Raw genomic sequence first — 13,274 nt, 5'->3', positions numbered from 1 at the left:
TGAGTATTGAACTAATATATTGCTATTTCTTTTAAACTCCAGTACCTTAGAGCAGCTAGAAATAAAAACCTAAAATTGTGGAATTGTACGCCATACCAAACTCTGATTTTACAACTAATTATTGCAAAGTACTTTGAAATTTATTGCTTTTTTTGCATACATGTTATTTTTCATGAAAAAAAGAGAGAAGAGGAATATAACAGAAAAGATAAAATTTAACAAATGAGTATGACTGCTGAATCATTATATTGATATTTCTTTTGGTCTCCAGTGTCCTGGAGCAGCTAGAAGAAAAAATGAAAAATCATGGAACTGTAGCCCATAGCAAACTTTAAAATCTGTTGTATAACTACTTGTTAAAATGTACTTGGAAATTTATTGCTTTTTTTGTATGTATGTTATTTCCACAATTAAAAAAAAGTTAAAAAAAAAAACACTCTACAAGAATTTTTTTATGGTAAGGCCTAAACACTGTTTTGCACACTTTAGACACTCAATATGTGCTTATTAAACTAAAGAAAATGGATGTGTACTTTGAGGAAAAAATTAACTCAAAAGCTGATGGTGTTGGTGCTTTTTATTTTGAAAATGATTTTACTAACAACATCAGTTGGATAATGTACTTTAACTTTTAACTTTGCAAAAAGCCCGCCACACCATTTATCTCACATTTCCTGTGAAAAAGGGCACATATTTGTGAGGCAGATTGCCAGAATTCAGTGATGAAACAGTTGTTCTCATAAGAAGTGACCAATTCTAATGGGATCAAAGTCATACCAGTATCTTATTAACTCAAGTTTCCAATTAATTAAACTAATCGGACTAAATAAATGGCAAAGATACCAGGCAATTAAAGGACGGAGTAGGATTGGAAGCTCTAGGGAAGAGAAGCAGAATGTATTAATTCTAAAGATGAAATGTATTCAAAATTTTTGATTTGAGGGCCACGTTCAGCAGAGATGGCAGCAAGATGGGAATTCTGGGCAGGCAAAGCTCGAGTCCTGATTCCCTCCTTCCCTGTTCTGCAAAAACTATCAGTGTTTGGGAATGATTGTGATGAGGAGGAGGAGGCTTCTGTGAGTGAAAGCCTTCAGAGGGAAATGGCTAAGAAGCAATTGATGAAACAGACCAAAAAGGAAATCCAAAAGGGCCTTGCAGAAGATGCCATCATATATGAATAAGATGATATTTATGATGAAATGCCGAAAAAAAAAGGAGTAAAGTAATCCCAAATTACTCTTGGGAAAAGACTGAAAGCCCACATATATTCACAACTTACTAAAAGCAGTTGAAATCAGAAAAAAGGAATAGGAGAAAAGAATGGAAAAGAAAATGAGAAATGGAAAAGGGAGAATTTGATGATAAAGAATCATTTGTGACATCTGCTTACAACAAAAAAATGCAAGATGGAGTTGAAGATCCTTTTGTCTACCTTATCAATGAATAAATAAAACATATAGATTTAAAATAAATAAATAATAGGGGGAACAAATGTTAAAATAAATATCGGTGAAGGGGAGGGGTAAGGAGTATGGTATGTATGAATTTTTTCTGTTTTCTTTTTATTGCTTTTTGTGAATTAATGCAGATGTTCTAAGAAATGATCATGATGCTGAATATACAACTATGTGATGATAGTGTGTATTATTTTTTTTTTTTTTTTTTTTTTTTTTTTAAAGGAAAGACAGAGAGAAGGAAGGAAGGATAGAAGGAAGGAAGGAAGGAAGAAAGGGAAACATTTTTAAACATTTTCTTGTTTTTATTGTATTCTGTTTCTCCGTTTTTGTTACATGGGCTGGGGCCGGGAATCGAACCGAGGTCCTCCGGCATAGCAGGCAAGCACTTTGCCCGCTGAGCCACCGCGGCCCGCCCGATAGTGTGTATTATTGATTATATACAAGAATGGAATGATCATATGATTAGAAAAAAAATAATAAAATGTTTTTTTTTAAAAAAAAAAGAGTTGAAGAGGAAGAGAACTACTGCACTTGAAGCAATTTGAATGTAACTGAGCAGAAAGAGATCAGTGGATTTTACAGGCATCTATTAAATTAAGCAGTTGATGAAGAGGAAGTATCTAAATGCAGCTTTCATGATGCCAGGTCTGGAATTAAGGAAGATGAATCAATAGGTTACTCTGATGAAATGAGTTCAGAGAACAAAATACCACGTGAGACTGTGTTTTTCAAACTGGTATGAAGGTAGAGGAAAACCCAGAGGCAGATTGATTTTGATGCTAAGAGCAGCGAGGACGATGAAATGGAAGAAAATAATAAAGTGAACTGCAGAAGGGGTAAAAGCACGGAGACTTCCCAGAATGACCCCAGGCATCACAGGAATCAAATGCATTCAGGGTCATCTAGTGAAGAAAGAGGACACAGTGTGAAATGCCACACAAAAAGTTTCAAGTCAAGACGACATGAGAAAAAGGAAGATAAGCTCCCAGAGAGACAATCCAGGGACCAGGAGAGGTATTACACTGACTGTGATTACCTAAAAGAAAAGAAGGATTTCCATAGGCATAGTGAGGCCAAGCATAGAGAATTTTACTGGAAGAGGCATGAACAAGAAGATAAATCAAGAGGAAGAAACCAGAGAGAAAGAAAAAGAAATGACAGAGTGGAAAAGGGACAACTATCCCCCGAGAGAACAAGAAAGAGATAGAAAAGGAAATGATCATGACCACCACAGTGAGAAAGGAGGGCATAAGGAAGAGAAAAGCAAAGAAAGGGAAGAGCATATGAAAGCTAGAAAAGAAAGATATGAGAACAATAATAAAAACAAAGATAGGGAAAAGTGAGAAGTAAGCAATGATAAATACAAAGATAGGGAAAAATGAGACGTGCTCAATTTTCAGAAAGAAATCAAGACAGAAAGGAAAGTAGCCCAAGTTCTTGGCAAAGGGTAGGTTGTTTGACCAGGAAAAATTCAATAAAATGAGAAACATGGAAAAGGATAAAGAAAAAACCCGAGAAACCTACTATCTCTGAAACATCAATGGAAACAAAACAAAGAATCACAGAGAAAAGGTTAGAGAAGGGCAAAGAACAAGACAGTCTACCTGGGGCAGTAAGCAAAGTTTGCAGATTGAAATAACAAAGAACCTGTAATGTCTGCTAGAAACAGGTACTTGACTAGGCAAATGGCACGGGTTAATGCAAAGACCTATACTGAGAAAGAAGATGATAGCTGCACCAATAGAATGATCCAGGGAAGCCCAGAAAATAATTTCTCCTGGAACATGCTGTATAAAAGAAAAAAGTGTGTTAATGATATGGGAGGATTATTTTTTAAACTTTAATACAGAAAATCTATTTGATATTTATTAAACTTAGTTTCTCCAGCTATGGGTTGGCATTATACAAAACATCTTAATGGCACAGTAGAGGTAAAAAGACCTTTACAAATTGAAATGTGACACCCTTGTCTCCAAGTATTTTAATTGTCATAAATTTGTTTAAAAATACACTTTTGGGTGTACGAGTGGTTCAGTGGTAGAATGCTCGCCTTTCATGTGAGAGACTTGGGTTCAATTCCTGAACCAAGCACCTCCCCCCCCCAAAAAAAATAATAAAACACATTAAATGCATGTTTGAACTTTCTATAATCTCAATACCACAGAATACATATATTATACAGGTGTGGAAAAATCTAGTTAGTATATAATACTTTGCTCACCATTAACAGCTTTATTATGTGACATACACATACTGACTTGGAAATCCTAGCTTTTGAGCCCCAGAGTAACTCTGAAATTTTAATGTATTGCAACAAATAAAAATCACAGTATATAATTGAAATTTTGGTTGAAAATGTCAGATGCCTAAATATTTTGGATAAAAGAAATGTAAAGCAAAGATTTGGATCACGTACAAAACAGAGGCATCCTATTAGCACTAAAAGTACCTCTCTGCAGAATCCACAAGGCTTTTAATTTATCAGTGGCATTACCTCCCCTTTGAAGCCCTCCCCAAATATCAAACCATTATTCATCAAATGATTTTAATTTCAAATAAAAGACTTTTAATAAATATATAAGCATTTCCATTCTCCATATACAAAATTTCTTAAAACCTTTCAAAACAGAGGCTAGATAGAAATTTTCATTCTGTGCTTATCAAACCCTTATCTGTTCCCAAAGGTGGTGCCTTTTCAGGCATTGCCACCAACTGCGCCAGCCCTGTTTGTGAGCCTCTCCTTCCCATTCCCCACCCCAAACCCCAATATTGATAAATGCTCATGGTCAATGATTTGCTAGGGGTGTGCATAAAGTTGTAAGATGGGGGTACTTCTTGAACACTAACAACCAACTCTAGAGTATGGATAATCATGGTGTGCTGGTTTGAAATGATGTATGTACCCTAGAAAAACCATGTTTTAATCCTAATCCCATTTCATAAAGGCAGCCGTTTCTTCTAATCCCTATTCAGTACTGTGTGTTTGAAACTGTAATTAGATCATCTCCCTGGAGATGTGATTTAATCAAGAGTGATTGTTAAACTGGATTAGGTGAAGGCATGTCTTCACCCATTTGGGTGGGTCTTGAATAGTTTACTGGAGTCCTATAAAAGAGGAAACATTTTGGAGAATGCGGGAGATTCCGAGAGATTTGAAGAGAGCAGAGAATGCTGCAGTACCTCAAAGCAGAGTCCACCAGCCAGCGCTTTGGAGATGAAGAAGGAAAATGCCTCACAGGGAGCTTCATGAAACAGGAAGCCAGGAGAGAAAGCTAGCAGATGACTCTGTGTTCGCCATGTGCCCTTCCAGCCAAGAGGGAAACCATGACCGTGTTCACCATGTGCCGTTTCACTTGAGAGAGAAACCCTGAACTTCATCGGCCTTCTTGAACCAAGGTATCTTTATCTGGATGCCTTAGATTGGACATTTCTATAGACTTGTTTTAATTGGGACATTTTCTTGGCCTTAGAACTGTAAACTAGCAACTTATTAAATTCTCCTTTTTAAAAGCCATTCCGTTTCTGGTTTATTGCATTCCGGCAGCTAGCAAACTAGAACAGATTTTGGTACCGAGAGTGAGGTGTTCTGCTGTGGTTTGCAAATGCCAAATATGATGGAATGGCTTTTTAAATGGATAAGAGGAAGAATCTGGAGTAGTTGTGAGGAGCTTGATAGAAAAGGCCTAGAATGTTTTGAAGAGAATCTTGGTAGAAATGTGGACTCTAAAGAGCCTTTAACCAGGCTCTAGATAGAAATGAGATGTGTGTCATTACAGACCGGAAGGAAGGTGATCCTTGTTTTAAAGTAGCAGATAATCTGGCAAAATTGACCAGTGGCTTTGGCTGGAAGGCACATTTTAAAAGCCATGAACTTGGATATTTAGCAGAAGAGATCTCCAAGTCAAATGTCGAAAGTGCAGCCTGGTTTTTCCTCACAGCTTAGTGAAATGTGATAGGAGAGAGATAAGCTAAAAACTGAACTCTTGAGTACAAAGAAATCAGAAATTGATGTTCTGGAAAATTCTGGGCCTCCAGGAAGGGAGACTGCAGAGAATAGTGCCCTGTGTGATAATTTAACCAAATGTGGAGCCAGTCAGCCATTTCAGAGAAAGCCAGGATTGGACATGGAGTTATCCAGGAAGGATTTGTGGAAACTCCTTTTGTCTGATGGGCATGATCCAAGGCTACTGCATAGAAAGCCAACGAGAGTGCAGTGAGACCTGTATAAACAGAGCTGCTGCCAGTCTGGACTGGGGGTTCAGAGAAGGGACACATTGGAGGAAAAATAACTTCAGAGGCAAAACCATGGAGGCTGATGTCTGAAGTCAAGAAGCCTTGGGCCAGGAGAGCGGATCCACCCAAGCCTATGGAGAGAGTGAGTTTGTCCCAAAGGCAGAGGATGGCCCTTCCACCTCACTGCAGTGGAAGAGTCATGCCGCCCCAGGCCTTGGTGAGGGTGAAGCGGGAGATCCTGGCTGCCACCACATGGAGGGGTTGAGTGTGTGCCCGAGACGGCAGAGAGCCCGGGTGCAGTCCCGATGCTTGGAGAAGGTGGAACTGAGAAAAAGGTGGTTTCCCCAGTGTTCCCCAAGGTTGTATTCAGAGAGAGGCAAGCCACTGCATAGGCCCTTGGAAAGGGTGGGACTGCCGCTTTCAAAAGCCCTGAAAATAAATGACTCTCAGACTTTGAAATCTAATGGACTTTGCCTTGCAGGTTTTCGAAACTGCTTGGGTCCTGCGTTCCTCCCTATGGAAATGCATATATGTATCCTATGACTCTCCCTTCTTATGTTGGCAGCAAATAACTTGTTTTGAGTTTTTAAAGGTCCAGAGCCAGAGGAGAACTTTGCCTTAGAACAGATCATGCCTGAAACTAACTGTGATAGGAGTTTGTACTGTTTCTAACTTTGTATTTCATTTGTTTTGCTACTGAAGTGGTTTAAGGATTTCTGATGGAATTAATGTATTTTGTATATGGGAAAAACATGTCTTTTTTAGGGTCCAAAGGGTGGAATGTACTGGTTTGAAATGATGTATGTACCCTAGAAAAGCCATGTTTTAATCCTAATCCCATTTCATAAAGGCAGCCGTTTCTTCTAATCCCTATTCAGTATTGTGTGTTTGAAACTGTAATTAGATCATCTCCCTGGAGATGTGATTTAATCAAGAGTGATTGTTAAACTGGATTAGGTGGAGGTGTGTCTCCACCCATTTGGAGGGTCTTGAATAGTTTACTGGAGTCCTATAAAAGAGGAAACATTTTGGAGTATACGGGAGATTCTGAGAGAGCAGAGAATGCTGCAGCACCTCGAAGCAGAGAGTCCATCAGCCAGTGCTTTGGAGATGAAGAAGGAAAATGCCTCACGGGGGGCTTCATGAAACAGGAAGCCAGGAGAGAAAGCTAGCAGATGAAGCTGTGTTCACCATGTGCCCTTCCAGCCAAGGGGGAAACCGTGACCGTGTTCACCATGTGCCTTCTCACTTGAGAGAGAAACCCTGAACTTTATCGGCCTTCTTGAACCAAGGTATCTTTATCTGGATGCCTTAGATTGGACATTTCTATAGACTTGTTTTAATTGGGACATTTCCTTGGCCTCAGAACTGCAAACTAGCAATTTATTAAATTCCCCTTTTTAAAAACCATTCCGTTTCTGGCAACTAGCAAACTAGAACACATGGCATTGATTTGAAAGGTAGCATTTCCAAATAGAAATTTTCTAGAGAGCACACAGCAGGTAGAAAACTCCAAGAGTCATAAGCTGAAAAGAAACCCCACACGGAAGCAGTTAAGAGGTCAAAACTGAATATTGCTAACAGTTCTGGGTGGGAGCTTTCCATTCTCATTTGGAGGGCTTTGTTGCTTATTTCTTTTTTGAAACGGCAATTTATGCTTAGTTGAGCAATGGTGGCAAGGAGAGGTCAATGTTGATACTCTTAAAAATCAACCTCATTACATGAAGATTACTTAGGCTGCTAATTTAGGATGCTTTAAGATATGAGACTTGGTTTATCCCTAACCCTAATTCCTTGAGGTTCTGTGACCAAATTACATATAGAAGAACATATTTAGCTATTCTTTCCATTCATTTTCATGGAAACAAGTTCTTTTCAATGAAACATGGGTTTCATTTGAATAGGAGCCTGGTAGACTGGTATCCACTTTACCAACTAATAACAACAATCAACAACTTCCTGTCACTTGCTTGCTTGGTTCTAGGATACAGAGAGGTCTGATGTCAATTTCTCCCTTAGTGAATATATGAAAGATATGCCCAAACACATGGGGAAATTCGGCCTTTGTTCACTGCATATTCCAAATCACTCACATAGTGTTAGTTATATCTTCTATTTATTTTACTGAAGAGCACCTTAGATGCGTAATATTATTATTGGAAAAAATCTCCCTCTCCAACACATTAATAAACAAAGTTGAAATGAAATCTGTGTTCAACATAATTAGGAAATGGAGTTATAGGAAATTCTATAAACTAGAAGAATTTGCAATGCTTTCCTCCCCAAGTTACTTCATTTTTTTTTTTTAACGACATCACAATCTGCCTAAAACAGTCAGTCATCCTCAGTAGATGCTCCGGGGGTCCCTATAATTAAAAACACATAATGAGACCATTTTGTTCAGTTAACAACTGGAAAATTAAAATCCTTCCCGCGCTGTGAGAGTCCTATTATATTACAGAAGAGCTCAAATATATATATATATATTTTTCAAATATATTTTAAAAGTTTTCTTCAAATCATAGTAATTAATCTTTAACAATCTAAAAGGAATAGACATTGCACTCTTAAATATTAATATTCAAGGTGTCAATAAGAAAGTGTCCAAGCTCAATTTAATAAATAATGTGAAAATAGTTGCACTAGCCAAAATATTAACACATTTTTATTATTTTTTTTCATCTTTTTTGTTTTTATTTTTTATCTTTTTTAACACACATTTTTGACAAATTGATTTCATACATACATACATAAAAAGTGTGTATATGTACATAATTAAAAAAATTTTTTTTATTAATTAAAAAAATTACAAGAAACACAAACATTCCCAACACATACACTCAGCAATTCACAATATCATCACATAGTTGCATATTCATCATCATGATCATTTCCCAGAACATTAGCATCAATTCAGAAAAAGAAATAAAAGGACAACAGAAAAATATAACAAACAGAAAAAAAAAATTTTACATGGCATACTCCTTACTGATCCCTTTCATTGATCACTAGCATTTCAAATTAAATTCATTTTAACATTTGTTCCCCCTATTGTTTATTTTTATTCCATATGTTCCTCTCATCTGTTGACAAGGTAGATAAAAGGAGCATCAGACACAAGGTTTTCACAATCACACAGTCACACTGTGAAAGCTATATCATTATACAGTCATCATCAAGAAACATGGCTAATGGAACACAGCTCTACATTTTCAGGCAGTTCCCTCCAGCCTCTCCATTACATCTTGAACAACAAGGTGGTATCTACTTAATGCATAAGAATAAACTCCAGGATAACCTCTGGGCTCTGTTTGGAATCTCTCAGCCATTGACACTTTGTCTCATTTCTCTTCCCCCTTTTGGTCGAAAAGGTTTTCTCAATCCTTTGATGCTGGATCTCAGCTCATTCTAGAGTTTTTCTCAACCCCTTGATGCTGAATCTCGGCTCATTCTGGGATTTCTGTCTCATGCTGCCAGGAAGAGCCACACCCCTGGTAGTCATGTCCCACATAGACAGGGGGAGGGTAGTGAGTCTGCTCGCTGTGTTGTCTGGAGAGAGACGCCACATCTGAGCAACAAAAGAGGTTCTCTTGGGGGTGACTCTTAGGCTTAATTTTAAGTAGGCTTGATCTATCCCCTGTGGGGTTAAGTTTCATATAAACAAACCCCAAGACTGGGGGCTCAGCCTATAGCTCTGGTTGCCCACACTGCTCGTGAGAATATCAAGAATTCAACTTGGGGAAGTTGAGTTTTCCCCCGTTCTCACCATTCCCTGAAGGGGACTTTGCAAATACTTTTCCACTCACTGATCAAATCACTCTGGGATTCATCAGGGCATCACCTGGACAAACCAACAAAATCTCATGTCCTATACAAAGTTCCATGTACTTAAGGTGTTCAATCAACTATCTACATGAGTTATATTAGGAGACGCACTAGTCAAAGTGTAGATTTGTACCAAATAAAGATTTTTTGCTTTAGTCTCACACATTAGTTGAAATTTTAAAATATTAAGTACCATAGTACTTTCTTCTACTATTTTGCCTTCTGGATTTTATATGTCATATCTAATTTTCCTTCTTTTTACCTTTACTCATATTCTTCCTTTCTATATTCTCCATACCTCTCTCTTCTGTCTTTTTGTATTGGTCACAAATTCTGACAGTGATTTTTTTGTCTGAAAATGTTTTAATATCTCCCTCATTTTTGAAGGACAATTTTGCTGAATATAGAATTCTTGGTTGGCTGTTTTTCTCTTTTAATAATTTAAATATATCATCCCACTGTCTTCTCGCCTCCATGGTTTCTGCTGAGAGATCTATGCATAGTCTTATTGGGCTTCCTTTGTATGTGATGGATTGCTTTTCTCTTGCTGCTTTCAAGATCCTCTCTTTCTCTTTGACCTCTGACATTCTGATTATTAAATGTCTTGGAGCATGTCTATTTGGATGTATTCTTTTTGGGGTACGCTGCACTTCTTGGATCTGTAATTTTAAGTCTTTCATAAGAGTTGGGGAATTTTCAGTGATAATTTCCTCCATTAGTTTTCCTCCTCCTTTTCCGTTCTCTTCTCCTTCTGGGACACCCACAACACGTATATTCATGCGCTTCATAATGTCTTTCAATTCCCTGAGTCCCTGCTCATATTTTTCCATTTTTTTTCCTATGGTTTCTGTTTCTTGTTGGATTTCAGATGTTCCATCCTCCAGTTCAGAAATCCTATGTTCTGTCTCTCGAAATCTAACATTGTAGGTTTCCATTGTTTTTTTCATCTCTTCTACTGTGTCTTTCATTCTCATAAGTTCTGTGATTTGTTTTTTTAGACTTTCAGTTTCTTCTTTTTGTTCTTTCCTTGCCTTCTTTATATCCTTGCTCAATTCATTGATTTGGTTTTTGATGAGGTTTTCCATGTCTGTTCGTATATTCTGAATTAATTGTTTCAGCTCCTGTATGTCATTTGAATTGTTGGTTTGTTCCTTTGACTGGGCCATATCTCCAATTTTCCTAGTGTAATTGGTTATTTTTTGCTGTTGTCTGGCATTTAATTACCTTAATTAGTTTATTCTGGAGATTGCTTTCACTTCTTTTACCTAGGGTTTTCTTGCTGGGTGAATTTGTTGTCTATCTGTTCTTTGACATTCTGTTCAGCTTTATCTGGACCTTTAGCTTAAGTTTTGTTTAACAGAGGAGAATCTTTCAGTTTTGTTTTCTTGTTTCTTGCCCTGCTTGTGTGGTGCCTTTTCCCACACACACACTTAGGAGGGTCTACTTAGATGTTATAGACCCCAGCCAGATTTTTCCAGACCAAACTGGCCTCCTATCAGAAGGAAAGAGTCACCTGCATCGGTTTTCCCTAAGGGTGAGACCTAGCATGTTCAAAGGTTTTCCTGTGAAGTCTCTGGACTCTGTTTTTCTTATCCTGCCCAGTATGTGGCGCTTGTCTGACTGCAGGTCCCACCAGCATAAGATGATGTGGTACCTTTAACTTTGGCAGACTCTCCATGCTGGGGGTGTGGTGGAGAGAGAGGAGAGGTTGTAGGCTGGTTTTAATGGCTTCAAATTACCAAGCCCTGGTGTCTGAATTCCTTGATGGAGGCTCCAGATAAGCCAGCAAAAGAGCTCACTTCTGCCTAAGCCTGGGGCAATTGCAGCCTGAAAAGTCCTACCACTGTATCCAGAGGCAGTCAAGCCTTTGTAGATACACAGCCACAAAAACCTCTGTTTCCTTCTTTTTTTTTTTTTTTCCCCTTTCTCTATTAGTCCTGCCCCCTTGGCGCCGGGGCAAAAATGAGCAACCTCTGCTTTGATCAGGTTCACCTAAGCTGGGGGCCTATTTTTAGTAGTCAGAATTTGTTAATTAGTTCCACAATTGGCGTTTGATTGTGTCCAGTCCCTGCTGCTGGTAAAGTCCTTTCCTTTCCCCTCTGGGAAGTGGCCTGTGGGGGGAGACGTTGGCCACCACAGCTTTGGGAACTCACGGCTCTGGAGGGGCTCGCAGAGGGTCCAGCTGGTCCAGACTGGGGTACGCTGTGTGTCTGGTCACTGATGTGGCCCCAGGAGCTGTTCTGTACTGTTTCTGGTTATTTAGTAGTTGTTCTGGAGGACAAACTAAAATGTGCATGTTGTTAAGTCGCCATCTTGACCGGGAAGTCTCCTCAACATCTGTACATAACTTTTTAAAATACTTTTTCAAAATTGATTTCTGGTTTAGGTTTAAATCAAAAGACAGTCCTTTTACCATGAATGTTTGCATTTATATAATCTTACTTAGTACTTTGGTTATATTTAAGTAACCATTAAGAGTGTGCTTAATGCCTGTAGGGACTTAATAAGGACAACTGTCTCTACCACAATCATTAAAAAATGATTTAAATAACTACCCTAATGTTAATTTTCATGCAAGAGCTGTTTTGTTTTACAAATGCTAAATTTCGAATTATAATACATGGAGATGAACAATAGAGAGATACACTTTATGCTCTGAAATTTATTTTACAGTACAAAATGTGCATCATACATCTTACCTAAATAACTTTTTAGTGCACAGTATACTTGGGTTTAACACAAAAATAAAAATAGCAAAAGGCTTATATATAAAAAAGAAAACTCTCGGTTTGAAATCAAAATTTATTTTCAAATGTGTTTTTTTCTAACTTGCGTATTATTATTTACCCACATTTCTTTTGACTTGTTCATCTTTTCTTTCATCATTTCTATGAGCTCTTAGTAAATTATTTAATCCTTCAACTATCATATAGGCTGTAAATATTTTTGACAGCTTTATTGAGATAATATTCACATAACACACAATTCCGGAAGATCTGTTTTTTATGTAACCAAATATATCAATCTTTTCCTTCACGACTTTTAGATTTTATTTGTAACTTTTTATTTTGCAATTTTTATGCTTTCATTTTTTTGCTTTTGAATCTTTGCTCAACTTGGAGTTTATTTGTAACATTTATGATTTCATTTTTTGGCTTTTAAATCTTTGCTCAATTTCAGAGTAAGGAGTGTGGCAGAAATTAATTTTTATTTTTTACTTTCAAATTGATTAGCAGATGTCACAATACCATATATATTTTATAATCCTCTTCTTCTAACTGGTTTGAAACATCTATATAATTAACTAAATTCTCATTTCTATTTTTGTAGTAGTAGAACCTATAGGCTTTATTTTATTTTTTTTAAACAAAAATAAGCTTTTAGTATTACAAAGTCAGTTTATGAGAATCGTGGAAAATTGGAAAATGTAAAAACATTATGCTACCACAACCATAGATTACCTTTGTTTAAATTCTTTGAGATATGCTTCTGTGGAGATTTATAGAGATATGCATTTTTACCAAGATGAGATCATGCACATATTGCTTTGTAACTGCTTCAATTTAATGATCTCTACTTATTCATATTCATAAATTTTTATCTCATTTGATACTCATATTCAAATTGCACAGTCATAATGACCTTTGCAGCTGGCTTATCAAAACCAGGATTAAAACCAGAACCATGCATCTGGGTGCTATGCATAGTTGTGCTGTCTCTTAATTTAGTACAGTCTTTTCATAACACTGACTTGATAGT

At 37.3% G+C, this 13,274-nt stretch overlaps 1 pseudogene; it reads left to right on the top strand.

Annotated features, from left to right (window-relative positions):
- The first annotated feature begins 959 nt into the window (after window positions 1-959).
- On the top strand, window positions 960-3,301 carry LOC143686632 (nuclear speckle splicing regulatory protein 1 pseudogene; annotated as a pseudogene).
- Window positions 3,302-13,274: the final 9,973 nt, after the last annotated feature.

The sequence above is a fragment of the Tamandua tetradactyla genome, chromosome 6 (genome assembly GCF_023851605.1).
Source record: "Tamandua tetradactyla isolate mTamTet1 chromosome 6, mTamTet1.pri, whole genome shotgun sequence".
In the NCBI taxonomy this organism is placed as follows: domain Eukaryota; kingdom Metazoa; phylum Chordata; class Mammalia; order Pilosa; family Myrmecophagidae; genus Tamandua; species Tamandua tetradactyla.
Note: the sequence above shows the minus strand (reverse complement) of the source record. Positions and strands in the feature narration are given on the sequence as shown.